Genomic DNA, 12,303 nt, shown 5'->3' on the forward strand with positions numbered 1-12,303 from the left:
TAGACCTGCACAAAGTTTGGAGTCCACATCCATATAGAAATCGAGCTTCAATTGTTGCAGCTTAAGCCCATCTATTATTAATTCAATAAAACCATTTTTCTGTTCAGAAATACTTTCCGTGGGAGAAGCTTCTGCAAACACATCAGCAGGTGGTGGCTTCAAAGAGGCAGAATGGATGCACTCCGGAGAGCCAAAGCTGGAGGTACTTGGAATGGAAAGACAGGCTCATCAATGAAGTGAAATCTTTCCAAAGGCAGCATGAGCTTGTTTAAGGTGAAGGCTTACTTCTTCTTTGTCAGACAGTTGTCTGCTACTGCAGATTTGCAGGAATAAGTTTTAAACCATGGTAGCTTGTACTAAAACAATTGGCAAGAACAAACAAACAAAAAAACAAGAGAACAAAACCCCACGTCAGTTCCGTACTGCCACCCACCTCGATTTTGCTTTGTTTTGGAAACTCTAAGGGATTCAGAATCAAACTCACCCTTAGGGCATCTTCAATGAAATCAGTGTGCAACCCTGGGAATTAATCTTGCCCAAGCCTCATTTTCTCTTTAACTGCAGGAGCCAAGGTCATTTTCCCATCTGGATTTTGCAGATGCTTCTGCACATACTGATGAGCTACACCTTTTGTCAAACCTTGACCATCATTTTCAGAGCTACAAAATGACTGCACAGTGTCAGATGATCACAGGAAATAAGATAAAGTCTTTCGGTGTTAAAATCCAGACCCTGTATTTGCTATGTGCCAATTTTCCTGTGTCACCCACAGCCATATACGGTATCTTTCCACTGGGCAGTACAGGACTTTGTCCTGCTTTGTTTCCAAAACCTCTCCCTTAATGCCAGAGGACACCCCTCATTCTTGATTTTAACTTAGGAGAAGCTGCTATTTTCCACATCTGCAGGATTTTATTTAACTGTGTTTATCTAACAGTACCTAAGGGCTGGGAAGGACAAGCAGGCTGTACTTTTTCTTTTTCGAAAAAAGAGCGTGTCAGTCTATGTATGACTAGAGCCTCGTGCCCTTCTTATCTCCCCAGCAATACTCCTGGTGCCAGGACATTCAAAGTCTGCAGGAGCCTCTGAAGTTAACTTAGACCCTGACTTGGTCAGCCCCCTAAAAACTGTTTTTGAGTAGCTGAGGGCACAGACGTAGTGCATGCATGTCATTAAGGCAATAATTCCCAGGTCCGAAAGAGCAAATGGTGCCAAACATGAGGCAGCAGTTGATGCAGATACCCTCTCCTTCACAAAGAGGTCTGTGCTGGCCAAGCCTCTACCTGACATGTCCAACAGTACCCACCCCACAGACACGCCATTCAAACACAGCAGCGATTATAAGACAATGTATTGGAGAGGAAGGGGCTGCCAAAGCAATGCAACGCCTGGGAACAGTCTGCACAAGGCTCTCCTGTGCAGTGCCTTTTACCCTAGTCTTAGGATGAGCACGTCACCTCCTCAGTCTATAGATCAAGCTGCTCCTCAGTTCGTGGTCCCCTGGTGCTAACACAGACAGATGTCAGCTACAAGGCAATAACACAGGGAAATTTGTGGTTTGTGATATTTTAATATCCCGGCCAGAGAATTATTTGCTGTTTAGTGTGCTTTAAAATGGTCTCCTTCTGGACGATTGATAGCTTTACTGCTCCCGGACAGAATAACAAACAGCTGTGTTGTTAAAATAAGAGAGAGCTTTTGGATCATCTCGGGGCAGCATCTTGGCAATCCTGGAGCCATGGTGGGTCACAGAAAGGCTGTGGCTTGGGGGGCAGATTTGCCACCCGGTGCGGGCACTTGCAACTGTTTAAAGTTCATGTAAAGAAGATCTCACCACTGATTATTTAGGACAGAAAGGACAGATGCAGATCACAGCCTTGCCACTTGTGTAGCAGACCCTTCTGACGTATGACCAGAAGTCACAGATGAGCTTGGCCAGAGGTGCACAGCAGGGTGACAGAAAGGCTGCTGTATTTTGCTGGAATTTGACATGCCAAAGTTGTATTTACATGATGCAGCAGAGAGTTCATCAAGAGGCTGGAGACCAGGTAATCAGATTCTATACATGTTTACTTCCTGATTGTTTATTCAGTAAGGATCGCATCAAAACCCCACTGGAGGCAGTGAGAGAGTCCTGGTGACTTTGCAGCAGCCCGAATCAGGCCTGAAGCGTTTGCAGCTCAGGCTGTGTTATATTTCACACAACTGGACTTTGGTGCCCGTGCTTCCAGCAGTCTGTATCAAATTAGCAGCTCACTTTTGAAGAACGGGTTCATCACACATCTGAACCAGTCTGAGGCTAACCTTTTGTAACGCGGTCCGCACGGCTGTCCTGCCTGGACCCACACCTCCTCAGCACAGCCATGACCCAGGCTCACCCACTAACGCCATCCGTGCAGCATCAGGAGGAAGGTGATGCTGGTGAGGATGGCAGAAAAGATGGAGCTGCAGCTATGAGAACTGGTGAATTCTGAGGTAAAGCCTTTCCGTGTCCAGCTCCGCACAAGCCAAATAAAGATGTGAGCCCTGGCAGCTGGCAACATTCAGTACGTGTAAAGGCACCAAAGGGAATGATCTGTTAAAGCCAGGCCATGTCAGATGTGGAGTCAGAGCTGGTTTTATTGTCTGTTGATTGCCTGATAATGAAGATCCTTTGTCTGGTCTACAGAAGATTGAAAATCTAAGTAATATTTCTGGTGCAACAGTGTTCCTCCAGTGAGAAGAAATACAGTCTCTGATTTGTATTCCTCTGACTTGAAAGCATTCATTTTAAATGACTGTTTGTTCTACTAATTTACAATCTGGGCAGGCATGGAAACAATTTATTTTGGTCGGTGAAAGGAGCTGAACTTGAGTTTGTTAAGCGCATGTACACTTAGTTGCTTTGGGATGCAGCACGACTCCCTGCTAGAAGGAGATTTCTTGAGTGGCAGGAGCTCCACAGTGAGCTCCACGATGGTCTCCTCAGCAAGGGACCTGTTCTTCACCTTCGCTGGGCTTTGGAGCAGACCCACCAACAGCTGTATGAGTAAGTCAGTTAGATAAACAGGAGGGCACAGTCAAAGTGACTTTCACAGCCATCCCTACATGATGCAATCCAGACACTGAATCGATATTCCCATAGGAACGCCAGCCAACACAGACCTTCTGGATGAACTCTTCCCAAATGGGGACCATGCGACCACTTGGCTCCAAACCCCGACATGAGCCCTCCTCCCTGCTGCAGCGTAGAGTCCTTGTGCTTCTCCCAGCCTCGTTAGAAACTCACAGTCTCACTGCTTGAAACATGGAAAGTCTTCCAAAAATTCTACCCGTATGGATGCTGATAAAATTTTGACATCTCTAATGATGGTACTATCCCAGTAGATAAATTATCAGTATTCAGTGCTAATCATTTTTGCTATACCTGTGTCTGCCTTGCAGCAAACTCCCCAAGACAGAGTTCTGATGTCTGTTAACTTTATTTTCCCTAATATCTAAGTAACCTTTTTTTTTTTTTTTTTTTTTTTTTTGCTATTATTTGAAACAGACAAGGAATTGGTATTGAACAAAAGCTGTGTAATGTTGTCTTTCATGATATACTGAGCAATGACTTGGACTACAACAACGTTACATGAAGCAAGGATCTGTTTAAATAGCTTTCATTCTGGTTTTCCACTGGAGCTCAGTACTATTGCATTAAATTCATGTCATTAGGTACCCCGGCACAGACATTTTGTTCTGTAACTCAGAACGTTTCATCTTACCACTCTGAGGATTCCTGCCAGTTGGCAACTTTGCACATGTGCTAAATTGCTAAATTTTCAGCATTTACCCACTTACCTAGTTTGACACAGCATGCCTGCACGAGGCAGAGGGATTTGGGCCTGAGAGTACAGGCACTGACTTCCAGGGTTATAGCCACTTAAACGGGCACTCTGCAGTCAGGTAGCACGGCAGCGGTCCCCTTGCAATTAAACTGATAAACAGCAAAATATGTTAGGAGCTGGATGAATTGAGACCGCGGCCACCTAGCAGCAGGGTGATTTGCAAGAGAGCACACTGTGAGGAGGAGCCACGCACAAAGCTTCCCTGGTTCACTGCAGACAGATCATCTCCTTCAAAACTGAAGAGTGAATTCATGCCATGGCTTTGCACCAGCTACCCGTGGGTTTGAAGTCAGGTTTGGTCCCAGACCAGAAAAGATTTGTCTCTATGTCTTGGGCCCAGCTAGGCCAGAGCAGCCATTACCTGCTGCCAGAGCTGGGGCTACCCCTTGTGCTCATGGTGCTGTTCACCTCCCCTCAGTCGAAAGCACTAGCCCAGAAGAAGACGACTTGCTGGTGTAGCCCCTGATCAAACTCACCCCAGAGGCAGCCAAGAGCAGGCTGTGGCACACAGGACAGGAGCTCGTGTCCAGCAGTGAAGAAGAACCTGGCAGCAGGCCCGCGGCTGTGGGAGCAGGCAGCCCTTCGGTCACCTCATCCGTGGTGTCAAATCATACCCCCAGCACCTGCTGCCCTCACCCCAGGCAGAACAGCAGGATCACGGGGCTGTGGAAGATTTCTAGCCACCATAGATCAACGAGAGACCCAAGGCCCTAGGCTGGCTTTTGCTTTGAACCAAATGAGGTCTTCCTTCCTCTGATGGCTGGGGTCAGACATGAAAATTAACAACGAGCCATGAACACAAGCACATTAAAGCCATGCAGCTATGATGGGTACACAGAGACAAGGTTGTCTCAGCACAGATGGCTGCTTGGAGAATTTCTAGCAGTGTTTGTAACCAACCAGCCCAGAGACAGCCAGCGCCACCATGGACCACCAGGTCCCCCGGCCACGTGTCCACAGGCAGTCTGCAGAGAGCGATGCATGACGGCAGCCTGCTGACAGCCTGCTCAGCCTTCCTGACAGCAAATAAATGGCCTGGACTTCATAGCAGTGCTGTGCCAGGCTGCCAGCTGTGCTCTGCTCCACTCTGGGTACGCCAGGGACTATGGCTTCAAGCGTGCCTGTGCTGCCAGCCTGGCCACAGAGCTGGGAGCAAGTCTGGTTCTGGTTTAAATAAATAAATAAATAAGCAAACAAACAAACAAAACCCAACCAAACTACAACAAAAAAAGCCCTTTTTATTCAAAAGTGAGAGGCTTGTGGCCAAAATTTCCCATTTTGCAGCATTTCAGAGAGCTCTAGTCTTTGTTCTGGACTGAAACTCCAGCCCAGTTGGCATGAGTCCCGTGGGTTTCAGGGCAGCTCTGATTTCTTTCTCCAGCTTACAGTGCTGAAAGCATTGCCTTATGGAAGGTGAACAGCTTCTAAGAGATGTGCTGGAGCCAGCCCTGTCCTCCCTTATCACTGTTTTCCAGGGCTTTTGGTGCAAGTGGCCAGCAACTAGCTAGCAGGGGAGGGCACCCACACTAGAAGCAGAGAGCTGGGGACTGCTGGAGGCATCAGCTCCTGGAACAGCCTTGGCTGAGGCGTGCAGTAATGTCACAGTGAGACTGCCCATAAGATGTTCTGGAAAGGAGTTTACACTTCTACTGGGCTCTTCACCTTTGTGATAATCTGAGATAGCGAGTCTTAAAGGATTAGTTACCTTCCATGCAAAGCAGCAGTGCTGTGTCTCCCCATAGTAAATAGCAGCATTTTACTGACACTGAATGGAACAGAACTTTTTTGTGTGTCAAGCTCCTGAGTTGTACATGGGGAAAACAAACAAATAAAACAAACAAAACACACACATTGCTAATAAATCTGTTGTTCTGAGCCTTCCCAACCTGCAAAGGTTCAGATACTGCACTAAATGCCAGCTGGCTCTGATAACCTACTCCCAGCCCACCTGCCCTTGCCCACCCCGAGGGGAGCAATTCAGCCTCGTGCTCGATGTGCAGGCCCCAGAGCAAGGCAAGCTGGGCCCAGCTCTCAGCCCTCCCTCTGCTTCATGGGGCTGTGCAGCTCAGAGCCCTTCTCTGAGCCTCAGCTTCCCTACCTGTACCGAAAGAACAAGCCACCGGTCTCTTTGGAAAGCTCCAGGCACACAGTGCAGCAGCAGGGAGAGGGAAGGACGAGGATTCTCCTCGCTGCTGCTCTACGTGCAACAGCCTGAGCTTGAGGGATGAAAAGAAATGGGCTCAGGCCACCTCCAGGTCTGGTTTTGGATGCAAACACCCTCTTTGCTGAGGATGTACCAATCTAAATCTCCTTCCTCCTGTACTGCTGCTTGTTTTTCTACAGTGCCAGTGAAAAATGACATTTATTTTTTTTCATTTGAAAACAAAAGTGCTTAGCTGGCAAGAAAAGCTCCATTAAAAAGGCAATGGAAGCTGTCACATCTGTACTGCCTGAACACCATCTGTCTCCCAAGTTTATTCTGAAAGAAAACAAATCCCATCCAGATCTCATGCCATATATCAGTAAAATGCTTAGCGGTGGCACTAGGAGAGGGAACGAACACATTTCAATTAGACAATGGCATCATAAACCACCAGCTCAGTAAATAAAAACCTGGAGGTTAACATTTGTAGAGATTAAGTAGTCTGTTAAGTAAAGTTTACCATGGCATGTTAGGCTTTTTGTAATACATCGCTGTGTACATGTAGCATCCAAAACAGGCTTCTTGGCTTTCCTATCAGACTGTTATTTTTGCTTTAGAAATATGTGACTGACTCTGAAGTGTTACCTGAGACTCGTTTGGAGCTGCAGCCACCTGCAGAACAGAGATGTCTCTGTAGCAAAGGGAAGGACAGCAGAGTGATGGAAGAGGAAGGCAAAAAGGCAAATCTTATCTCTGCTTAAGTGACTGGTGACCGATGCTGGAAACAGAGGGTAACTGCTGCAAGTGGGCTAGCTGCCATTCACAAAAACCTGATTGCCAGGATACATGGAGGTGAATGCTGGGGTAACAGCTTGCTAAGAGAGTCCTGAAGTAAATGCATTGCCACTGATTTCCAAAACTGTGTAGCCACTACAGATACGAGGTCATAACTTACTTCTGTCCCCAAAATCTCAGACTGGCCTCACAGATATTCTGTGCTGGCAGGATGGAGGAGCAGCCCAATACACAACAAGCCTAAGCTAAGGGCAGATCCACCGTGCCCTGGCTGGTTGCACAGACAGCATTTACAACTAAAGTAGAGTGAGCCTGGGCAGGCTTCAGCTACTTCCCAACTCAGCTAAATGCCTTTGATTAAGATAAAACAGTACAGTCAAGAAAAGCTACTTCTGCAGTGCTCCGGGGGGAGCAGGTCCCTGTATGCACAGGCAGGTCTCACACTGCCTCCGAGATAAATGTCCTCTGCAGCTTCAAGTGGTGGCTCAGAGCTGTTGTCACTGTGACCCTCGGCTGCCTTTATGAAGAAGCTTTAGGAGATAATTTTTTCAAAGCACCCCAGGAATCTTCAGCATGAAAGCCATCAGCACATTCACGCTGCAGTGGATGGGGCATCACAAACAACTTGGGAGAGCCAGCAACATTGATCCCATCTTTTATTTTAGGAAATGAGCCTCAGACAAGTGCAATTTCACAAAGATGCAACTCCCACAACACTCCAGTAACAACCAGTCCAGATCCTCTTAGAGCAAGCACTCCCAAAGAGCTGCTGAAACCTCCCGACTGTCAAAATACCCCGGCACTGCCATGCTCTTGCTCCTGTACTGCCAGTTCTGCTTCCTCATTTCACTTGCTTTTGCATCACTTTCCCCCCCACGCGAGCTGAGAGATTATCTCCATTATTCCAGCTGTTGTGCTGCACCCTGCACTGTGATGAACAAAATCAAAGCTAACAAAGCATGCTTTGCTGGCTCCATTGTAACCTGGCACTGAAAGCAGAAGATCCTAAATGAGCAGTGCTTCAGATGATGTCATACTCAAGGGAGTTTGGAGGGGAGAGAAGAGAGAAGAAAAAAAAGAAAGAGCTGTAGATTTTACACGGCTGCTTTTTTAATCATTAAAAAACTTCAGAGAATTATTGATAGGATGGGCTGGGAAGAAGTCGTGGTTCTGGGAGTGCATCAGTCTCGGTATCTTTTTGATACGCAGCATTCTTAGAGAAACATCCCCCAGGACACCTCAGATTATGAAAGCAGATTTACCTGGCACTGTGCTCACACAAAGCCCTGGATAGTCCTGCAAATTAACTCCCTTAGAGTGATACAGGCAAGACGCAGTCTTGCACTTTAAACACCATGATTAATACAGTGGTGTCTTGAAGGCATCAATTTCAAACAAAATGAAGGGAAAAGAATGAAAAGACTGTAGAGAAGACCTCACATTATACACACTCCCAGGTTATTTCCTCAAGCAGAGAACCCACTACCTCTAGGTGGGCATAAATGCGTAGGGATGGCTATAGCCCTAGGCATAAAGTCTGTCTGCCCACCCTGCCCCACTGCAGTCAGTGCACAAAGGAACTCTGAGGAACTCACCAACAAGTGGGAAAGAGGAATCGAAATCTCCCAGTTGCTGCAGAGGCCAGAAACTTTGCAAGTTTTCATGCCACATATTTTCAGCAGGCTGAAAAATGTTTCTTGGCTTCTCACAGTTTATGTTGACCACAGCAAACTCTTCTCCATTACCATCCTCTAATACTGCACCTGGAGATGTACATTCCAGGGACACTGAGAGGCTTATCACAAGTGCAGAATAATCTCCCAAAATCTAGGTAGACCTTGCCCATAATGAAAAGGAAGTCCCCTCTGCGTGCTGTAGAGCTCTGGCATGCAGCTGAAGAGGCCAATCTCCTTCTCATACAGAGCAGCATTAAGCATACAGTCAGAGAAATTTGGGGCAAACTTTGTGCACCCCTCTGTAAGACATCATGCAAAGGTGATATCCATGTGATCTCTCACCCAGCACCTCAAGGGTTAAAGTGCCACAGCAGACACAAGGTAACCTCTGAAATGAGGACAGGCCTCCAAGAACAGATTGATCCAGGGTTGCCCTTTGGTTCCCCAATGCTGACAGACAGCAGATTGATCACTGTGGGGTTTGAATTTCTCTCCCGACAATTCAAGCTGGCGAGGGCGGGGAGCTCCGCAAACGCATCATCTGTGTCTGGCACTCACTCGCTCCACGCTGAACAGCGATAAAACCTTTGGAGCAAGCTGCTTCTCCTCTGGTCAGTTAGCATTCATGTCCAGCTGAGCTGCTGGGGCGATAAGTGCAGCAGCCCTCCTCCACTGAGGCAGATAAGTGAGACATACCGTAAAGAAAAACACAGGGTATCAGCACATCTCTCCCAAAGGGGCTGCCAGCAGCTGAGTGCCGCAGTCCCTGTGAACTGAACATGAGGAATAAGGGAGATTTTCATCCAGGAAGCCTCTGCTCCCTCTCTGCCATCCTCACTAGTAACTGATCCATTTTTTGTTCCTCCTTCCCTCTGGCTCGGTGTCCAAAGAGCTGTGCCCTGATGCAGGCCCCAGCAGCATCTTTGCTAATTCTCAAAGTGCCACCTACAGTTTGTGCGAGTGCATGCGTATGAGCGCATGCATTCAGAGGCAGAGACATGCTATAAATATATATATATATACACACCCATATGAGTACTGAGAAATGAGAGAACCAGACCACAGCTCACATACGAGAAGGTAGAAATCGGCCTTGAAGTGCGTCTGCACTTCTGGGGAAGGCAGCAGCAGGTCCTCTAACTACTGGAGAGACCAGGGATGAAATAGGTGGCTCTGGCTGCACCAGGTATGCTTTGTGAGTGGACCTCAGTCCATAGCTCAGCAAGCACAGGGAAAGGGAGCTGGTCACTGTTTTGCTCCCTGACCAAGTACAGCGGTGGATGTGGCAGTACCAGCTCCCCCGAGGCACCAGGCAAATGTTGGCAAGTCGGAGCAAGACACCTCGCCCCACGTCCCCACTAACCAAACAAAGCAGAAGAGCCCTGCATGATGGAGAAGGGTTTTCAGAGAGCAAGGCAAAGGACATGAATGTAATGGCTGAGAGGCTTGGGATTTAACCAGAACTGGCTTTCTACTGCTTTCCTTCTTCACTTATTTTCAAGGAAAAATATCCAGATTTATAGGAAATATAAAAGCTTTTTGAACAAAACAAAGCAAAACAAAACTAGCCTGTTCTTTACTCCCTAAATATGATTGATATATATATATATATACTTTAAATCATTTTCTTACAGAGGCACTTTAAGAGAAATAAAAGAGGGCTTGACAGGTCATGTGTTCTACAGCTGTCAGGTTAGCTGGGATGCTCAAGTGCCATCCCTAGATCCATGGGAAAAATAACAAGCAAATGCTCTCAGCCAGAAGCTTTCCTTGGAGATTTTCCTCCTGCTTCACCTGGGTATTTCCACCGTTTCCACTCACACTTTTCCTTTTCCTTGGGGTTTCATCCATCTCAGAGAACACCATCGATGAAAAGCACTGGCCAGATGTCAATCAGTGTACGGGCAGACATCAAACAGCCCCTGTGTTTGCTGAAGACCCTGGTCCTAGCAGGAAAACCACCCTCAGGATGGAGCAGATGCTCACAGAAGATCCTGGAGAGGCTTGAGTGCTCTGCTCTGGAGCTGCTCTTCCTTTTTGCTCCCTGCTCCAACCAACCTCAGAAAAAAAAAAAAAAAACACCACCATGCTCTGTTTTGACATGGACACAGTTGAAAATAGTTATTTACAATGATTTCACCCTGAGTGACAAGATAACAGGAGCACAGAATGGTTTTTGAATGCACCCTGTGGCTAAAAGCCCAAAAGCAGCTGGCCTCTGGCCAGACTATGAGGATGAACAACAATATTTCGGGGCAGAAGCGGCTGTGAGCCCAGCTTCTTCCTGCCATTATTTGACTCTTTGAAATGTACTTAAATGGAGAGGTTGTTAACTAATTGGATGTCTTTCAGTCTGACTCTTTGCTTCGGCTCATGATATAATAGAAATACTATCAGTGCATCTCCAATACCCACTTCAGCCATCAGTTATTGCTCTCACCAGCCTTTTGTTTTGTTTTTTTAATGTTTCTTTGCTGTAAGTTTAAGCCTTCTGTGGGAAAGGGAAGATGGAAGATATTTCTTCCTTTCTGTGCATAAGAAAAATTTTACTCTAGGTTTTAACTGATTTCTTGCCTTTTCGAGAAGTAAACAAAATGTTAAAAAGTCAAAATCAAAGATGAAGTATTGAGGTTGCCCCAACTCCTTGTTATTTTTCCAAGTCTGATTTTAATTTCTGTTCCAAAACCCCAAGCATCATTTACAAATCTGCAAAACTATCACAGAAAACAAACAAACAAACAAACAAAAACAACATTTGCACAGAGCCATCTGGAAAACTACCGTGTCTGCTCCAGCTCCGAATTCGGTGGCTCAGACCTGGCCTCCCCACCAGTGGAGGCAGGAGCCAGCTCCATCCCGCAGGTGATGGGACCACATCGACTCCCCCAGCAGGAGGCCCGGTTCCTGCAGGGCAGGTGGCTGCAGTGGCCTGGGACTTGTCCTGCACCATGCCGTGCTGATCACACACAGGGCACAGCCTCACTCAAGGCTGACCCGACACCACCAAGAAGGGCAAGGAAAGCTTCTTTGGGGTGGGTCTGGCAGGACTTGGGCCTGACAATTTAAATGGCTTTTCCCGGGATAGGCTCTCAGCACTGCTGAGCAATACAAGGATAACTAAAGAGGCCTTCGATTTATTATTTTTTATCTGCAGGTGGTTCTGTATCTGGCAGATCTTTGTCAGGCACTCTGCTCTCGTGGTCTTTTCCTGCTATAGAGAGAGACATTTGGTGGGGGTGGAGAGAAGCAAATTGAAAATGCAAAAGGAAAATTTGACCAGACTACTCCCACTCTTTGAAAACCCAAAATACATGCATGTATGAGTGAGCTGGATAGATTGGAGCTTAAATCCCAGATGTAGGTAGAGTCATGCAGCAACATCCTTATTTATACCCTGCCTCCTTCCCTCCCCCTGCCTCTCGGTTTGGAGCCTCACAGCCACCCACCAGGCTGGTACGAACCTCAGAGAAAAGGGGGAGCCCTTGGCCAGGGAACCGGCAGAGGATCATCCCCCAGACTCACCACCACGTGCCTGTCTGAAGGAACTGCTGTCCTCTGCTCTGAGGAGCTGAGCCAGCCTGTCCTGGGAGCTGCCGCAGGTGAAGCCGTGCATGTGTAGCTGAAGGGCCCGCAAAAGGGTGGGGAGAACTTGCTCAGCCCAAGTGTTGCTGCAGAGCTGAAAGGCAGAAAAAATAGATCTGTGGAAAGCCTAGCTGCCCTGTTTCTGATGAAAATGTGGCTTTTACGAATCATGCTGCAATGCTGTAGGCTTCTGCTGAAGCCTCCTTTCAGCAGTCTGTCGGAGTGGGTGAGGACAGCA

The 12,303-nt window shown here is 47.2% G+C and overlaps 1 long non-coding RNA gene across 3 annotated transcripts in view; it reads right to left on the minus strand.

Moving 5' to 3' along the window:
* Positions 1-1,079: 1,079 nt before the first annotated feature.
* The window catches only part of LOC118171266, a 135,266-nt gene continuing 124,042 nt past the window's right edge, over positions 1,080-12,303 (minus strand). For 2 of the 3 annotated variants that reach the window (XR_004753127.1, XR_004753125.1), the window contains 3 exons: positions 12,006-12,159; positions 3,145-3,307; positions 1,080-3,020 (listed from right to left, as the gene is read on the minus strand). This is a non-coding gene — a long non-coding RNA (uncharacterized LOC118171266). The remainder of the gene's footprint in view (positions 3,021-3,144; positions 3,308-12,005; positions 12,160-12,303) is intronic. The other variant, XR_004753126.1, reaches the window with a different exon arrangement.

This window comes from Oxyura jamaicensis, chromosome 9, assembly GCF_011077185.1.
Source record: "Oxyura jamaicensis isolate SHBP4307 breed ruddy duck chromosome 9, BPBGC_Ojam_1.0, whole genome shotgun sequence".
Taxonomy (NCBI): Eukaryota; Metazoa; Chordata; class Aves; order Anseriformes; family Anatidae; genus Oxyura; species Oxyura jamaicensis.